Source organism: Herpailurus yagouaroundi, unplaced genomic scaffold (assembly GCF_014898765.1).
Source record: "Herpailurus yagouaroundi ecotype Mexico unplaced genomic scaffold, PumYag 163, whole genome shotgun sequence".
NCBI classification, from domain to species: Eukaryota; Metazoa; Chordata; class Mammalia; order Carnivora; family Felidae; genus Herpailurus; species Herpailurus yagouaroundi.
Window position 1 is genome coordinate 27750539 of NW_024412404.1, and position 16151 is coordinate 27766689.

The window sequence follows — 16151 nt, forward strand, 5'->3', positions numbered from 1 at the left end:
GTGGACAACCCTTCGGAAAACCACTGGGAGGAAGACGCGGCAACGCTCCAGCGGAGGCAGTTTAGGGCCCAGGGCACTTCAGCGGCCCCTCCTGGGCTCGGCCCGCCCTGGCTCGAGGAGTCGGCCACGCCACTAGGAAGAAACCGCTGGAAACTCTGGCTCAGTTCAGAACGGAGAGAGCCCCGGCGACAGCTCCACCAGGGCCACTGACTCCGAGTCAGGCGGCCGGCTTCAGGGAACACGCCCAGAGGACCGGGAGGTGGGTGCGGTAGCCAGAGGGTCTGGCCGGGCAGCAGAGAGCGCCGTTGCCACTTCATCCAGAGAGGGCTTGAGCCCCAAGAGCGGACCCTCTGTCAACCCAGGCCAAGAAGCTTGGCGCGCTATCTCTGTCACTTCCTGTGTCGCCCAGAGGACCCGGGCTCTCTGGAGACCTTTCAAAGAGCCTGAGGCTACCCTTGCGTGCCCGGGTCTGCCAAAAGCCCCCTCGGGCTCCCATCTGCCCTAGGCGGCAGCTCCCTGTCTGCGCGCGCTGTGAGCTCCAAGAGCCTGGTGCCCATGAAGCGAATTGAGGAAGGTATCCGGGAGGGCTTGGTCGAGATGCTCCAGGCGCACCTGAGTATCTGTGCGGGGAACCCGCGGCACCAGGCGCCAGGCGCCGCATTGGCCCCCAAAGCCAACAAAGTCCAAGCCCCAGTCTCAGCTTTCCATCCCTCACATCCGCCGAAGCAGATTCCTATCAAGGCCCAGAGAGGTCCCGGGGAAGTAGACAGGCTCATCCTGGCTGGGTCTGAGGGCAGCGCACTCCCCAGGCCTCCTAGCCAGTCAGAACCCTGGACAGCGGCCCCAGACCTTCTGGGGCTGCGGGAGGGAAAAGAGACCAGTCCCGCGGGCCCCTCTGGGGCTCTGTGCTGCGCGGCAGTGGGACCCGCCCTGCAGGATCCCAGGCTTTGAGGGACCAATCCTCTCCCGGTTCAAACCTGCGGAAGTTACTTGCGACGCGCGCTCAGCGCTCAGAGAAGGGACCGAACTCTCGACTCCGCACCCCGCGCGCTGCTCCTGTCTCTCGGCTCCAGCCTGAAGCCGCCCGCGGCGCGTCGCTGCCTGACCATGGCCTTCGCAGCGTCCCCGACTCGAGCCTGGCCGTCTCCCCGGGGTGGACAAGTAGCCGGACTCCCGGAAAACACCCACCTCGCGCGGGGCTCGTAGCCAGCTCAGGACCCTCCGCCTCTGCTCGCCTCGCCTCTCCCAACGTTCCTCTCCCGGAGCCGCGAGGACGGCTCCTTTCTGTTGACAAAACAGCGAATAAACACACAGCCAAGCAACGTAGAAACGAAAGCCTACAACAAACTTTGATGACGCGAGTCCCCTTTTTCTTCCGATTGTCTCTGACACTCGGCTTTCGGAGGTGACCAATATGCATTCGCAACCGTCCCCCTCCCCCACCAAAAAGGGCGTTCGAAACGAAAAGGTTATTTTTCCTTAATTCTTGTGCGGTAAAATGTATTTTTCAATTAACCAAATTCACCGATCTGTCCCGCTTGGACACTCTGATAATTTACAGCCTAAAAGTGTACTTTCTTTATCTAAAGACCAAGGTGACTGCTTTTAATTTTCTCTAACCTCTTTACACTTGATGTTCACCAGACTCATAATGTTAATTGGCTTCATATACGGATCATCAGTTTAATGAAGAAATAAATCCTGTGTTGCTTTATGTTTTAACAGTGATTGCTTTAATGAGGAATGTGACGTGTTCCAAAATCAAAGCTGCAGGAGACATTAGAGGGGGCTTCTATTAGGACGGAAATGCTTATTTAAAGTTAAAACCACGGGTCATATTTCAACAGATTCTTACACGGCAGGCCCTCCCCACCCCCACCTGGGTTGCTTCCAGCCTGTGGAAGGAGACAATTCTGTGGTTGGTCCTCAATGCTCCTTCTTCTCCGTATTTAATTCACAGCAGCCGCAGTCTCCATTCCCTCTAAGAATCATTTTCTGGTTACCAAACAGTCCGTGTTTCTTTACCTCCTGTCCAGCAGAGCGGAGAGAAGCCAGAATAGGGTGGGTTGTTCAACTTTCAAGGTTGTTCACTTTTTAAAAAATAAAGTGGGAAGAAAGTATCCCACACACCTTAAGATTTGTGTGCAGATGTGGCTCCCGCCCCTGGCAGTGAGGGCATCTCTACCACCGAAAATTCAAGCCTCCACTCCTAAAGACAGACAGACAGCTCCTGTTTAGGCTGAGTAAGCTGCTGGTGACCCACTGGCCCCTGAAAATGTCTGTAGGGGATGGGCGAGGCTCCCGCCTGGATGATGGGAGCTTTACATCTCTACATCAATTAATAGCAGAGTAAATCTGCTTTCTCTAATGGGTGTTTGATTTTTCTAATTTTAAGCTTGTTCTGTGAAGGGAAAACTGTCATCTCAAAAACACTGAGAGCAGCAATAAAATGCTGGAAATTAGAGCATCTATATCTGAAAGCCCTACTTGTCTTTCGGTTGAATTATGAGTTATTTTAAATTGATTCCTAAAAAGAATCCCAAATCCTTAGAAAATGTAGGGATTTGAGACTCCAGGTTGATGTCGCAAACATCACACACGGTATTCATTTCTTAGGGTTTGCTCTGTCTGTCTGTCTTTAGGAGTGGAGAAATGTTTCAAGATACCACGGTCAACATCCTTTGAGCCCAAATACATGAACATACGTTGGATTTGACATCTTAGTTGTGCTTGGAAGAGATTTTCCCAACTTTCTTTTTAAAACTTGGTTTAGCAGAAACAATTTCAGTAAACATGGCTTAAAACAATAACAATATTTCAGGGGTGCCTGAGTGGCTCAGTCGGTTAAGCATCTGACTTTGGCTCAGGTCATGATCTCACGGTTCGTGAGTTTGAGCCCCCCATCGGGCTCTGTGCTGACAGCTCAGAGCCTGGAGCCTGCTTCGGATTCTGTGTTTCCCTCTCTCTCTGCCCCTCCCCTGCTCATGCTCTGTCTCTCTCTCAAAAATGAATAAACATTAAAAAAATATTTTTAATCATAACAATATTTCAGTTTTCAAGGAGGAAAAAAACCACACAGAATTCCTAATTATGTGTTTGGAAAGGGTCTGCGTGATTTGTAATGTTGTTTTGTTATTGAATTTTTTTAAAGCCTCCCTACTGTAATCCCCAGTGGCCATACAGTTCTCCCAAGGCAGAAGGTAAAGCATATGCATACTCAGTATGGACACCACATATTTCTACTTGTCAGCTAATCTATTGTCATTTTGTAGTTTTGGAGACTGCTGAGAAAACTCAAGTTAGCTAAACGTATTAGATAGAATATGTGGGAAAAAAAATAGCAGCTAATTGAAATTCCAGATGAGCAGGGAACGATGAACAGAAAAAATATATATACAACAAGGGATAGATACGCATTTTATTATCTTGGAGATTTCCTATCATTCATTAATTTTACTGTCATGTGAAAGTAATAGCTACTTAAATACAAGCCAACTTCCAATAACTTCAGCTGTGATGGCCACAGGACAAAGTATATTCCCACGTGGTTCCCAGGGAGTCTTACAGCTCAGCTCAAAGTTGCCTAATCCTCCCAAGACAAGTAAAGCATTGCACGTGACCAGTCCCACCACCTACAGAGTCTATGTCTACTAGCTTCATAACCGAGGTGCACTTGAGCCAGCCACTCATTCTTTCAGAAACTCCGTGACTTCCTCTGAGAAAGGAGGATAAAAATGCCTAAGTGCTGATGAGGAGATTAAAAACAGTGCTACAGGATGTTCAGGACCGTGAAACCATCCTGGACAATACTACAGGTGGGTACGTGCCATTATACTTTTGTCAAAACCCACAGAATGGACAACACCAGGAATGAACGCTAATACAAACTGTGGGCTCTGGGGGATTACGATGTGTCAACCTACAACTCTGGTGGGTTGTTGATAATGGGGAGGCTGTGCATGTGTAGGGGCACTGTTGCTGTTCCTTCTGCTCTGTTGTGCTGTGCATTGAAAATTCCTCTAAAAAAAGGGGAATGGGGGAAATATGCTGAAAACAATGCCCAGCACATAGCAACCACTTAACCCCAGCCATGACTGTTCTATCATTATTGTTATTATTGCCTTGCCACTACTACAACCCACATGCCTAGGGGGCACATGCCTGGAGAGGTGCTACCCTGTGCTGCTTTGAGTACTTAATAGATGGCACACTCCTTTTCTGGGTGTTTCCAGGATTAGGCAACTTTGAACTGAGCTGTAAGACTCCCTGGGAACCATGTGGGAATATACTTTGTCCTGTGGCCATCACAGCTGGTTATTGGAAGTTGGCTTGTATTTAACTTGGGCGAAAGCAGGACCACCCTGGGAGAGCTTTTCCAAGGTTCTTCATCCTACCTCTCTGCCAGTCTGCCATTGTCAGGTTTTTGAGCTTCACCCAGCACACCCCAGAAAACCTAAACCAAAGGACTTTAAGCTGGATCAGGGGTATTCTATTTGGCCAACAGAACATTTTTAGAAATTCAAATGGACTGCCTTTAGACTGAGCATGTCAACTCTGCTTGGCCACAAACCCCACTATTCCACACTACTTTCCCCCAGGTCACTTTATGCATTTGTGTGACTCATCTGGTTCCTGCAGGCATCTGACTTCCCTACCCCAGACATAAATTCTGTATGAGTCTATCATAATTTTCAGACCAATAAGGGCTTCTTTTCAAGTTTTAGGATGGGAGGGGAAACAGTCCATAGCCTCTGAACTTTCAGAGCTTAATTCAGCCCAATTCAACAAAAACATACCTAGCAACTGACTTGTGTTAGGTGCAGAGGACGCAGACCTGAGCTTTTGGTCAAGGGAGCCAGTCCCTAGAGATTCTAGCTAGCGAAGGAGATGAGATAGCAGGGAGAAAAAATACTGGCACTATCTGGTACCACACCAAAAGGCATTGGATTCACTGGGACTTCTCTCCATGCCCTACAGAGCTTTCTGAAAGGACAGCTGTCAGAATACAGGCTACCCGCAGCTGGGGGTGGGGTTCCCACACTCATGTATCCTCATGCAGCTTTAGATGGAGAAGCACCCTCTTATTCAGAGAGTCTCCCCTCTGTCCTGAGGTGGTCCAGGAATCTTGACGGGGCTCAGCATCAGCCTTCAGCCTCACACTCCCCAGTTCCAGCTGCAGTGAGAATCTGGGGGGACTAGATCACACATCAGTCTGGGATATGTCCTACAGGTACACCTACAGTTTCAATTTCTAAGATCCCAACATCCAGGACTACTCTGATGGATCTACCAGAGTCACTGGCTTGGAGCAAAATCATTTAATAAACATTCAGTTGGTGAGTCTAGCTGACGATTATTAAAAATGTAATAATGAATTGCTAACAAGAAAATGAAACCAATCCAAGGAAATCTCAAATAAGATCCAGCCGAAAATAGAAGAAAGATCTCAGTCTCCAAGTCTACACTACCTCACCAATAAACCCAGGAAAAATAACTTTCAAGGTCAGCTCTTTGGTGCACAACAATTCTCCATAAGAGTGAAATAAAATAGAGCTGTAGAATCTTAGGAACGGGAGCATAGAGAGAATACGGTGCAGTAGGCCCTAACAGCAGAAGCGTTACTGGAGTCCAACCCTCCTAGCCCCAAGCCCAGTGCTGTCTGCTACTCTCTTTCATCGGACGTGTTTCTCTTGAAACAAAATATACAGTCAATTGCCCATGCTAAGTGCTCAATAAATGTGCAGAATTTAATCGAAATGACTATTGAAGAAATGAACTAAGTTTGCTACATGAGTGATTAGTAAACACAATGAAAGCGTTCCAATTTCTAACAGACTTGAATTATGTCAACATCTATAGCGGGAGAGGAGTGGGGTTTCAATCGGGTGGACTTGGGGTCAAATTTGGCTTCTTCCTACATTCCTTTTTCCTTGTCTGTAAAGCTATGTGTCCCAGCCATGAGGACCTGAACCTCGGTCTTCCGTCCACACACACAAAAGAGGTACTTCATAACTGACTTCTCTGTGATACTCTTGCAAACCTGGATTTGTAGGACCCTTCCTCTTCCCTTTGACCAGTCGGCTTCTGCCCATGATTAGAACCCACCCCTCCAGGATACTGCCCCCTAACCTGCCCATTCCACGGCTCTCCTTGTACTGTCCAGCAGTACTTGGTCAGCCAGTCACCTTTGTGACTTGGTCAGCCATCACCTTGCCTAGCATGGCCAGGCCATGAGTGTGCATAGCAGGACTTTTCTGCACACACTAGCGGTAAGGCACTCACTGCTTCCCTCTTCTCTTGCCGGCCTCAGCCTCATCCAACAGCAGACTCTCAGAATATATTTAAGTCCCAACATAAATATTTATTGAAGGAAATTGACTGATGTCTGAGCAAGGCTGGTGCAGGCAGTTTCCACCTCTCAGCCTGGTTGCCATTTAGCCCACAGGGCTCCACGGGCCAGCCAGGCAAGGAGCAAAGCTCAGTGCCACACACTGGGACACACTGGGAGCCTTCTCTATTTACCTGTCTACTCATTTATTTCTTCATTCATTCCACAAATAACTGTGGAGCACCAGTTTCATGCCAGGTAACATTCAAGGAATGCACCTGTAAACAAGACCCCAAAGACCTAGGGGGTTAATATGTCAGGAAAGCTTCTCATAACCGCTGTACTGGAGCTTGCCAAAGCCAGGCCTCCAGTGGCAGGCTGCACCCCTGGAGAGGACCCCAGTTGCCCAAGGCTACTCCCACAGCCCCCCAGAAGCTAGGCTCAGAAAGTCCCAGCCAGAAGGAATGGGTTCCAGAAGCTGCAGGAGGACAGCTAAAGCAGGGATGCAGGGAAGGTAGAGGTCCCCAGCACAGCCCCCCATATGTCCATCCTGTAGCCCCAACATTCCTGTTCTCCCTCACCCTCTTATTCCCTCAACAGATGCTCACTGAGAACCATGTTTGTGCCAGCCTTATGCCAAGGGCAAGAGAAAAGAGATACCTTTTCTTTCACTGTACTTAAAACCTTTTAATATATTGTGTTTGCTAATATTATCTCCCCAAGTAGACTATAAATGCCATGAAGGTAGAGAGCAGGTCAGCGTGGGCTTACCATGAGATGCTAAGCACTTAACCCAATGCCTGGCACCTAATAGGCACGCAGTAAGATCCGTTGAGTGCATAGATGAAGAAAGCAAGATCTCTGGGCTCAAGTCTCCAGGACAGAGACATGAACAGACATTTGGTGATCAATGCCTCTCCCTGCAGTGCTGTCTTATGTCCTTCGATGCTCTCTCAGACAAGTCAGGGCATAAATAAGTACATGAATCAAGGGCCAATCAATCGTCCTTTCTCTCCTGTATCTCTTACTAAACCGTGCCGCAAACCTCGCGGTCACAGCGGTCACCTCCAAGATGGTCGTAAGTGACTCACAGTTTGCAGAGCACGGCAGATGCACTGTCCCGTCTTGCAGGAAAGGTACAACAGCATGAGAGCATTCTCCTAAGCTGTCTTGCCAAACTTGACTCACAAGCCATTCTCGAGCTTTCTGTCTCCCCACTCCGCAGCCTGAAGTAGTAGAATGCATATGCCATTTCACATCCAAAATCCCTGTTGCTACTTTCCAGCTCTCTAGTCATCTTTTTGAACATCAATTTCCCCATCTGCGAAAGAGAAATGATTCCCATCTCAGAAGTTGTTTATGAAGTGGTAAAATGCTCCGTGGATGTGGTGGTGGTCATTAGCAGGTGGGGGCTCTCTTTCATAAAGGTAAATGGGGGGTGGACAGGGGAGTGGATAACAGCCTGCCCCTTCTGCTCCTCTGTCAAGACCCCAGCATGCCTGCCTCTCTGGTATTCCCATTATCTCCCTCTCCCTTCTGCCCCCGTCCCAAGTCTTGCCTCCATCTGGCATTGCCTATGCTAAACTCTGTTCTGTCCAAGTGATGCTTACCTCCTTTCCTCTCTGCTGTAAACAGTGTTTAGATGGGGGAGGTCAGAGTGGGGAATGGGTTTAGGGGAAAGAAACCCTCATTTCTCACTGTATGCAGAGGTTGCCACCTGGCTATGAGAGTTTTTCTGTTTGACCAGAATTGATATTGGCTTTATTTTATATTATTTAAAAATTGAAAACAACTGTACAGAACACAACTGGCCATGGCCCCTTCACACAATGATTTCTGCCTGACCTCTGAAGGCATCTGAATTTACAACTCCTAGATTTTTTTTCTAGATAGATTTTTTTTTAAGTTAGTGGGCTTATGGCTGACTTTCCTTTTATTGTATTCTTCAGAAAAAGTTGTCTAAAGGAAAAATCAATCAATTAAACATTTTTGTAAATGTTTATTATTTATTTTGAGAGAGGGAGCAAGCTAGGGAAGAGGCAGAGAGAGAGGGAGAGAGAGAATCCGAAGCAGGCTCCACACTCAGTGCACAGAGCCCGACGCAGGGCTCAATCCCACAATAGTGAGATCACAAACTAAGCTGATATCAAGGGTCGGATGCTTAACTAACTAAAAGCCCCAATAAATGAAATGTTAAAATGTTTTTTAAGTATCAATAAGACAATGAACTAAAACCATCAATAATCTCACAACCTAAAGATAATCATTAATATGTTATTATATAGCTTATGATGTTTTACATAAAGTTATTGTATGCATACTTTTTAAACAAACAAAAAAAAACCCCAGGATTGTACCACTACCCAGTCTTTTAGTTTCTTATTCACTTAGTAATATTGTGAATATCTTTCGATATCACTGAATGTTTCGCAATATTCTTAGAGGTTCTATATGGGTAGTTATGTCCAGGTGCTGTAATAGAGACCCGAAATAGTGAGTTAAACAAGACAGTTAACTTCCCTTTTATGTGGACGTCCAGTCTGGTAAGGTGGCTGTGCTCTGTGAGGTGGCAAGGCTCCCCCTGACCTGGTTTCTCCACTATTCCTCGGGTGTGGTCCTTGTCCCCATGGCTCAGGAGGACCCCTCCCCAGATCAGCATTGCAGTCACCAGGGAGGGTGGAAAAGGAGGGTAGGTGACACATCCTTCCTTCAGAGGCACAGCCCTCTCAGGGTCTACACGGAGCACTTGTTACCTCTGCTGTCCTCCCATTGGCCAGAACCGTGGCCACACCCATCCATTAGCCTTAGCAACAGTTCTTATCTTGACATCCCTGTGCCAGATGAATAGGGCAGCTTCTACCATTAGACAGAACAGGGGGAATAGATAATGGGAGACAACTGTCAGTTACTGCCACTATCTTATTTTGGGGACTACTGTGGGATCATACACCTATTGTTATTTTTTGAAGATAAATTTTCAGTAGACAAATTATCAAAGAATAAGCATACTTAAGTTTCAAAAGAGCGATTCTCACTTCTCATTTCTGTGAAAGGTCATACCCACTTAAACATTTTTCTTTTTGGCTTTCCTTCTGCCTTGAGCACACTTCAGGTCTCCATCCTTTGAAAAGGGACCAGCCTGGCACCCCCAGCCCCTTCCAGTCTGGAATGTCAGGTACTGCTGAGAACCCCCTTGCCAGGGGATGGAAGTCTGGATGGAGCCCCTGATCCCCCCAGACAGACTCTTAGGTGAAAGCACTGGTCGGGGGCAGAGGTCACAATCAGGAAACCTTAGGCAAAAGGACACTAGGATGTGGGCTGGAATGCTATGGAGGCAGGTCCTGGAACAGGCAGGTAGTTAGAGCTTTCTTTCTCAGTGCTGGAGAGAAAGATATTCACAAGGTCAAATGCCAGGGGAGTCAAGACTCCAGGCCCCTGGCTGATTTCTTCCCAAAACAGGTTCATCTAGTAGTGGTCCTGAGGGCCTCCCTTAAACCCACTCCACAACTATGGTGGGTCTTAGAGGAAGCTGCCACCAGCAGATGGGGCTCTCTGTTTACACCCCTACTTCCTGGATCACTGGTCAACACCATAAACTCCATGAAAATCTAAATTCAGATTAGCCATGAGTGCCTCAAAAGGAGACTGGGGAAGTGGAAGGAAGGCGGGTGAGGATATCCTAGGCAAGTCCATCTTGGGAAGCAGGAAAGTGGAGTGGGGAGGGTCTCTGCATTCCTAGTTCTTCCAGCCCAATTCTCTCAGATCTCCACTTTCCTTGAGAAAGAGTTACCAGGCAGCTGGGCGACTTCTGAAAGGGCCACTATCCTGAAGTCACAGGGAGCCAATCAACCCAGAATCACCCTACTGATTTCAGCCAGAGCCAACAATTGCCACCAGGAGGCCCCAAGCTGCAAAGGGGGGTAGCTTGTTCCTTTACAGCAGGAAACACCACTGAGTCAGCTTCCTGGTCCATCAGAGAAGCCCCTCCAGAAGCCCTCCCAGCCGCCCCACCCCCACCCCCCGCCCCGACCTGGCCAGTCTTCCCACCCTGTCCTTGCCCTTCTCACTGTCTGGGAAGCCTTCAGGCTCTGGCCCACACTTCATCCACCCTTAACTCAAAGTCAGCTCTTCAAGAGATTTCTAGGGACACCACAGCTCCACTCTCCCCAACTCTCTGCTCTTCTCCTGCCTTCATTCCTTTTTTTAGTCATCAACACCTTCTCACAAGTTTAAAAGAATTTTTTAAAATCTTTATTTATTTTGAGAGAGAGAGAGAGCTGGGGAGGGGCAGAGAGAGAGGAAGAGAGAGGATCCCGAGCAGGCTCCATACTGTCAGTGCAGGGCCCAATGTGGGGCTCCAACCCACGATCGTGAGATCATGACCTGAGCTAAAATCAAGAGTTGGTGGTTTAACTGACTGAGCCCCACGGGGGCCCCAACACCTTCTCACAAGTTTTAATGGCACGTGTTTAGTGTCATCTCCCTGCTGGCATGCAAGCTTAATGGTACATCCGGAGTCTAGAACAGCACCTGGCTGGTGCACAGCATTTTGCTGACTGAAGAGACCCCAGTTCTCCCCCGGGATGGACCAGCTTCCAGCAGCCCCAGGTCCCCTTGGCCACCACCAGGACTCTCCAGGCCAGGACTCTCCACCACCAAGAGAGTTTGATGCCTGAGAAATGTACCTTCTTGCTGCTGAGAACTTCTCCTTAATTATCTTGCTAATTATAAGCCCTATAGTCCTAGCTCTGCCCTGCCACCATTGCAAACCTCATATCCTTATGAAGTCCAGGATAAACAAATCCAATATATTTTGTTTTAATTATTGCTGTTTAATGGGCCATAATGAAACTACGGCTTGGGTGCACAAAAGGAGATCATTTAGAGAAGGCGCCGGTACAGAGCTGCTGGTGAGTGAAGGCCTTGCTGTTCCGATTTCATTTACTGTAATCCCGGCTGCCTCCCTGTGCCCAGAAACCCATCACTTATTCATCCCTCTTTGCCTTTGGCTCTGAGCCTGCCACCCCTGCAGGATGTCCACCCTCATGGAGAACAGTCAGGAGCCCGGGGACCAGGGGGACAGCGGAAGATCCCAGTGGGCCGGGTACCTGGACGTCTTCCCACATGCTCACTGAGGCAGCGGGAAACTTTTAAAACAATTTGACAGTCTGACAAGCCACACATAAAAGATATCTTTTTCTATGTTCTCTTCTCTTCTCTCTCTTTAAATCATTATATGGTGTTAAACAGTTTGCCACACTTATATTGCTTATATTGTATTATATTTCTTTGGGGGCTCTTTTTTGGGGGGGCGGGGCTTCTCATTCCATGCCTGTTTTTCTGTTGGAAGTTTCAAAATTTCTACTGGAGTACTAATGCTTTGTAAGAGCTCTGGATGCCATAAGATTTTACTCTTCTGTTTGGCCTCCACGTGGCCAACGTTTTTCTTGGTTTATCACGCACCAGTGGCGGTGTGTCTGTTCACAGGACAATCCCAGTGACTCTGTGCTTTGGCCTTGGTGAGGGCAGAAGTGGTCCCTCCATGGCCCAACCCCTGTGTGTGGAGTCGGTGGGAGGCAGCACCTCCCTCCTCACTCAGGGGCTGGTTCCCTGGCTGCCCAAGAAGAACGACCTCCTCCTCTCCAACCCCCAGGAGGACCCTGTCCCTCCTCTACCCTGTGCTCCCCACTCGGGCTTTTCCAGCTTTAGGAAGTAGAAACACTCTATTCTACTTCCACATTCAGGCTCCTGCCTCCTTTGAATCTTTGTTTCTCCTTTGGAGGAGACTGGGGAAAAAACATCTCTGGGCAACAGTGAGAGAATTCGGGGGAAAGAAAATATCCAGGCAAAGGACCCAGCGGAACCCTGGAGAGCATCCCGCATGATGGCTTGTCTTCACCCCACATGATGGCACCCTGCCTGATGGCTCCCAGAAAGACTTCTCAATACCTTGCGGCCAGTCGGCGAATGGAAGAGTGGGGCCTCCTTTCAGCTCTTGCCCACCAGCAAAGCAGAGTTTGAGGGTGAGATCTGGGGGGCGTCAGCTGCAGAGAAGGTGGGGGAGCCTTGGAAATAGCCAAGGCTGCAGGTGACACTGGGCTCTACAGAGCCATACCTGGCCCTGGAGCTGGAGTCCTGGGAGGAAGGGAGGTCCCACCCCAACCCCCACAGCATTTCCAGGTGCAGCCAGATGCTGGTCCTGGGCACACAAAAACTTGAAAGGGCACAGAGGCAAGTCTGGCCCCTAACTGTGGCCAGGGGATTATCTGAAGACAGTGGGTATTGTGCATGCTGTCATCTAACCAGTCAATAATGTGGACCAGGCCAGAGGGGCCTAGACATACCCAGAGGTGTCCTGCTGTCAGGACACCTATGGGATCAAATAGCAGCAGGCTCTGGAGGTCTGTGAAGGAATCTGTGTCTGTTTTCCCTGCAGACGGCCAGTGTTCCCATAGACTCGTGCCTGTGCAGGATAATGAAGCTTCTGTCTGGGGTGCAGGCTAGGGGATGCTGGTGGTTGAGAGCTGGGGGACCCATGGGCCACGGCCTCTGACAGCAAGCTGCCCTGCAGGCCCCAGACTCACAGAAGGTGGGACAAGAGGGTAAAACCACAGAACTGTGAAGAGACTGAGCTGGGGCAGGGCAAGGCACCGCCAGTAGCCCCCAACCCCATCACAGCAGACTGGTGGGCAAAACCCAGCTCTGCGGCTCAGGAACTGTGTCCTGTCTCCAGCAGGCCCAGCAGGTAGGGCTGCGTTGGGGGGCAGGGGAGGGGGTGATTGAAGAGCGGGGAGAGATCGAGCCCAGGGCGTCTGAGGAAGACTGAGCACTTTTTCCACAGCACCTGCTCCCCTCTTACCTTTGAGAGCTCCCAGCATCCTTCTAGACCTGTGGTTCTCAACTGGGGAAATTTTATCCCCAGGGAACATTTGGAAACCTCTGGAGATGCTTCTGGTTGTCACAACCTGTTGGGGTAAGGGACTGCTACTGGCACCTAGTGGGAGAGGCCAAAGATACTGTTAAACTCCCTGCAATGCAGAGGAGTCCCGTGCTCACAACAAAGACTCGTCTATCAGGCCCCAAACATCAACAGCACGGAAATCCAGAAACCCTGTTCTAGACTCAGCTCGCCCATCCGTCCATTCATTCATCCAACACGTATTCACTGAGGGCCAAATGTGTGCCAGGCTTTAATGGCCCCTCTGCTGACATGCCTTCCTTACCCCAGACATGTGTAGGCCCCATGTCTTTCTCCTTTTCATCCCATGTCTTCATTAAGTAGTAGACAAGTCCCAAACACCAGCTCTGTGCCACACTTTGCCCTGCAGAAGAGGGGCCCGTGAAATCTTCTCCTAGATGCTCCTGGCCTGGCCCCACACCATCTTCTCTGCCACCTTTTCTGTGAACTAGTATTTGTTTCATCTCCCTTACCAGAGTGTCCCTTTACTTTTATTTTCTTACTGTGCGTCTGCCCCTCTGCTGACACTTTGAGAGATGTGCCATTTCCGTCTCTTTACAGATAAGGAGGCTGCCATTCAGAAAACCCGGGGGACTCTCTTAAAGTCACACAGCTAGCTGGCCAGGGGCAGAGCTGGGTTCAGACACAGGACTCTGACCACATTCTCAGTGTGCAAAGGGCTGTAAGCCAACAGCTCTCATTTTTAGGTCTGCAGGACACCGAGAAAAAAAAAAAATCCTTGAACGGGATCTTAGGTTGATCTGGGAAACCCAAGTTGTGCAAGGCCTCAAGGTCACCAGATCCTCATTTGTACCGGGCAGGAGCCCACCGCAGGCTTGTAGGAAAGGCCTAGAGAGGTCCCTGTGTCCCTGGCCCTCCCTGCTTCCTCCTGCAGAGACACACATCTCCTTTGGTCAGTGTTCCATGCTGCCCAAATCGGAGAGTGCATCTGTTTTGTTTTAAAAATGGTTGTTTTTTTCTTGTTAATATCTTTATTGTAGAAAAGGTGGGAAACATAGGTAAGTAAGAAGAAAAAAAAAGCACACAAGATCTCAATAACCAACTTTTGTAACCAGTTTGTAACCATTTTTTTTTCATCCAAAGATGCTGTGAACATCTTGCTATGAACATCATCTTCTATTTCTTCTCCATAACTTGGATGGGAGAGTGGATGAATGGGTGGTAGATGAGTGGATAGGTAGATGATGGGTGGATGGATGGGTGGATGATGGAAGGAAGGAAGGAAGGAAGGAAGGAAGGAAGGAAGGAAGGAAGGTCATTCATTCACCAGTTAGTGCCCTAGAAATGGACATTTAGTTCCACCTATTCTTAAATGTTCCAAATGGTTTCTCCTTGATAACATACTAAAGAATTTTCTGGCGGGAGTTTTTTCTTTCTTGTTTGCTTCATTTCATCTAAGCAACACCACGCACCTACAATGGACCATAGAGGAAGACTTACTTCTCTTTCCACTACATGGTTGACAGTGGTAGCTTACAGGAAAGGCAAAGTTCTTGTTCTGATTTCATTAGACCTCTGGTGATCTCATCTGGGATCCAGCTGAGTTTGTCAAGGAGAAGAGTGAGGATCAAAGACACCTTTTGCTTTACTTCTCTCTCAGCTGCACAGGGACACAGGTGCCCCTGGCCCCTTGGCTTTGCAAGGTCTCAGCTGTGCCAGTGACCTACTTCCCTAAGCTTCATAAACACCATTGGTGATCCACCTTCTAAGATGGACAGCCCCCACCATCCATTGTCCAGCCAGCTGGGAGAGGGAAAGACCCCAAGCTAGGACTCAGGACCCAAGCAGTGGAGGAGATGGAAGAAGGCAGGGAAGACATGAAACCCTTCCTCCTGCTTCCTCCAGACATGGCCTGGTAAGAATGACTACAGAAGCCTCCAGTTCATTTATTATTGACTCAGTACTATCAAGGACTGACTCTGTGCCCAGCCTATGTGGTCCACAGGGACCCAGCAGTGAACGACCCTGCAGGAGAGGATGACACAAGCAATAACAGCCCCTCCCAGAATGGAACCAGCCACCCTTTCCTACCCAAGCCAGTACCATTCCCAAGTCCTTGTCTCATCCTGTGAGGTCAATCAAAATTCAGATTCACTTTGCAGATGGATAAAGCAAGGCTTAGAGAGAGTCTATGCCTTGCCTGTCACACAAGGAGTTCAATGCATCCTTAGGCAAGATCTGGTGCTCTGGGCTTCCAAGTGGATCTTTTTCCTCCCGTGCCTGATTTCTGCTCCCCCTACTCAAGGGAGTCAAGTTTTTATGCCAGGGTGAGGCCCCAGGAAGAACTGCCACCCATCCCTGCCTCACTGGCAACCACAATTCTCCACCAACATGCCTGCACACCACCATGGTGAGGTGTCTTCTGCTCATTGCAGTAGAGGGAGCTGACATCATTGAGCTTATTGGAGACACAGGAAGGCCTGGAGATGGTGGGGTTCACCTTACAGTGGGAAAGGAAAGATGTGAAGGAGGTGTGATTAGAAGTACTGATCCTATGGCCCGGTGGATGGACATGCTGTCCCGTGCAGTAGTTGACCTGGGGTGGGCAAGACGACCCAGCCTCCACTAGCTGATATCCTGGAGGTCCACGTAGAAGAGGTGCTTCCGGCAGGCCATAGGGCCCTTTGAGCTGCCTCTGGCACTCCACAGTCCCCCCACCCTGGGTGGCCAGTGGTGATGTGAGAAGGAGCTATAGAGGATGTGCACCTAGCCTTGGCCGGCGCCTCACCTCCCTGCCCTTGTCCCAGCCCCCACCCTCCACCTCTGTTCTCTAGAGGGCAGTAGGTACAGGTAGAGCTTTACATGTGACCAAGCACTCTTTTTGCCTCTCAGGTGCAGGTCCAC

The 16151-nt window shown here is 49.2% G+C and overlaps 1 protein-coding gene across 1 annotated transcript in view; it reads right to left on the reverse strand.

Moving 5' to 3' along the window:
• The window catches only part of DRGX (dorsal root ganglia homeobox), a 37634-nt gene extending 35850 nt beyond the window's left edge, over positions 1 to 1784 (reverse strand). The window contains exon 1 of the mRNA XM_040485716.1: positions 1189 to 1784. The gene's annotated coding sequence lies outside the window, so the exon portion shown is untranslated. The remainder of the gene's footprint in view (positions 1 to 1188) is intronic.
• Positions 1785 to 16151: the final 14367 nt, after the last annotated feature.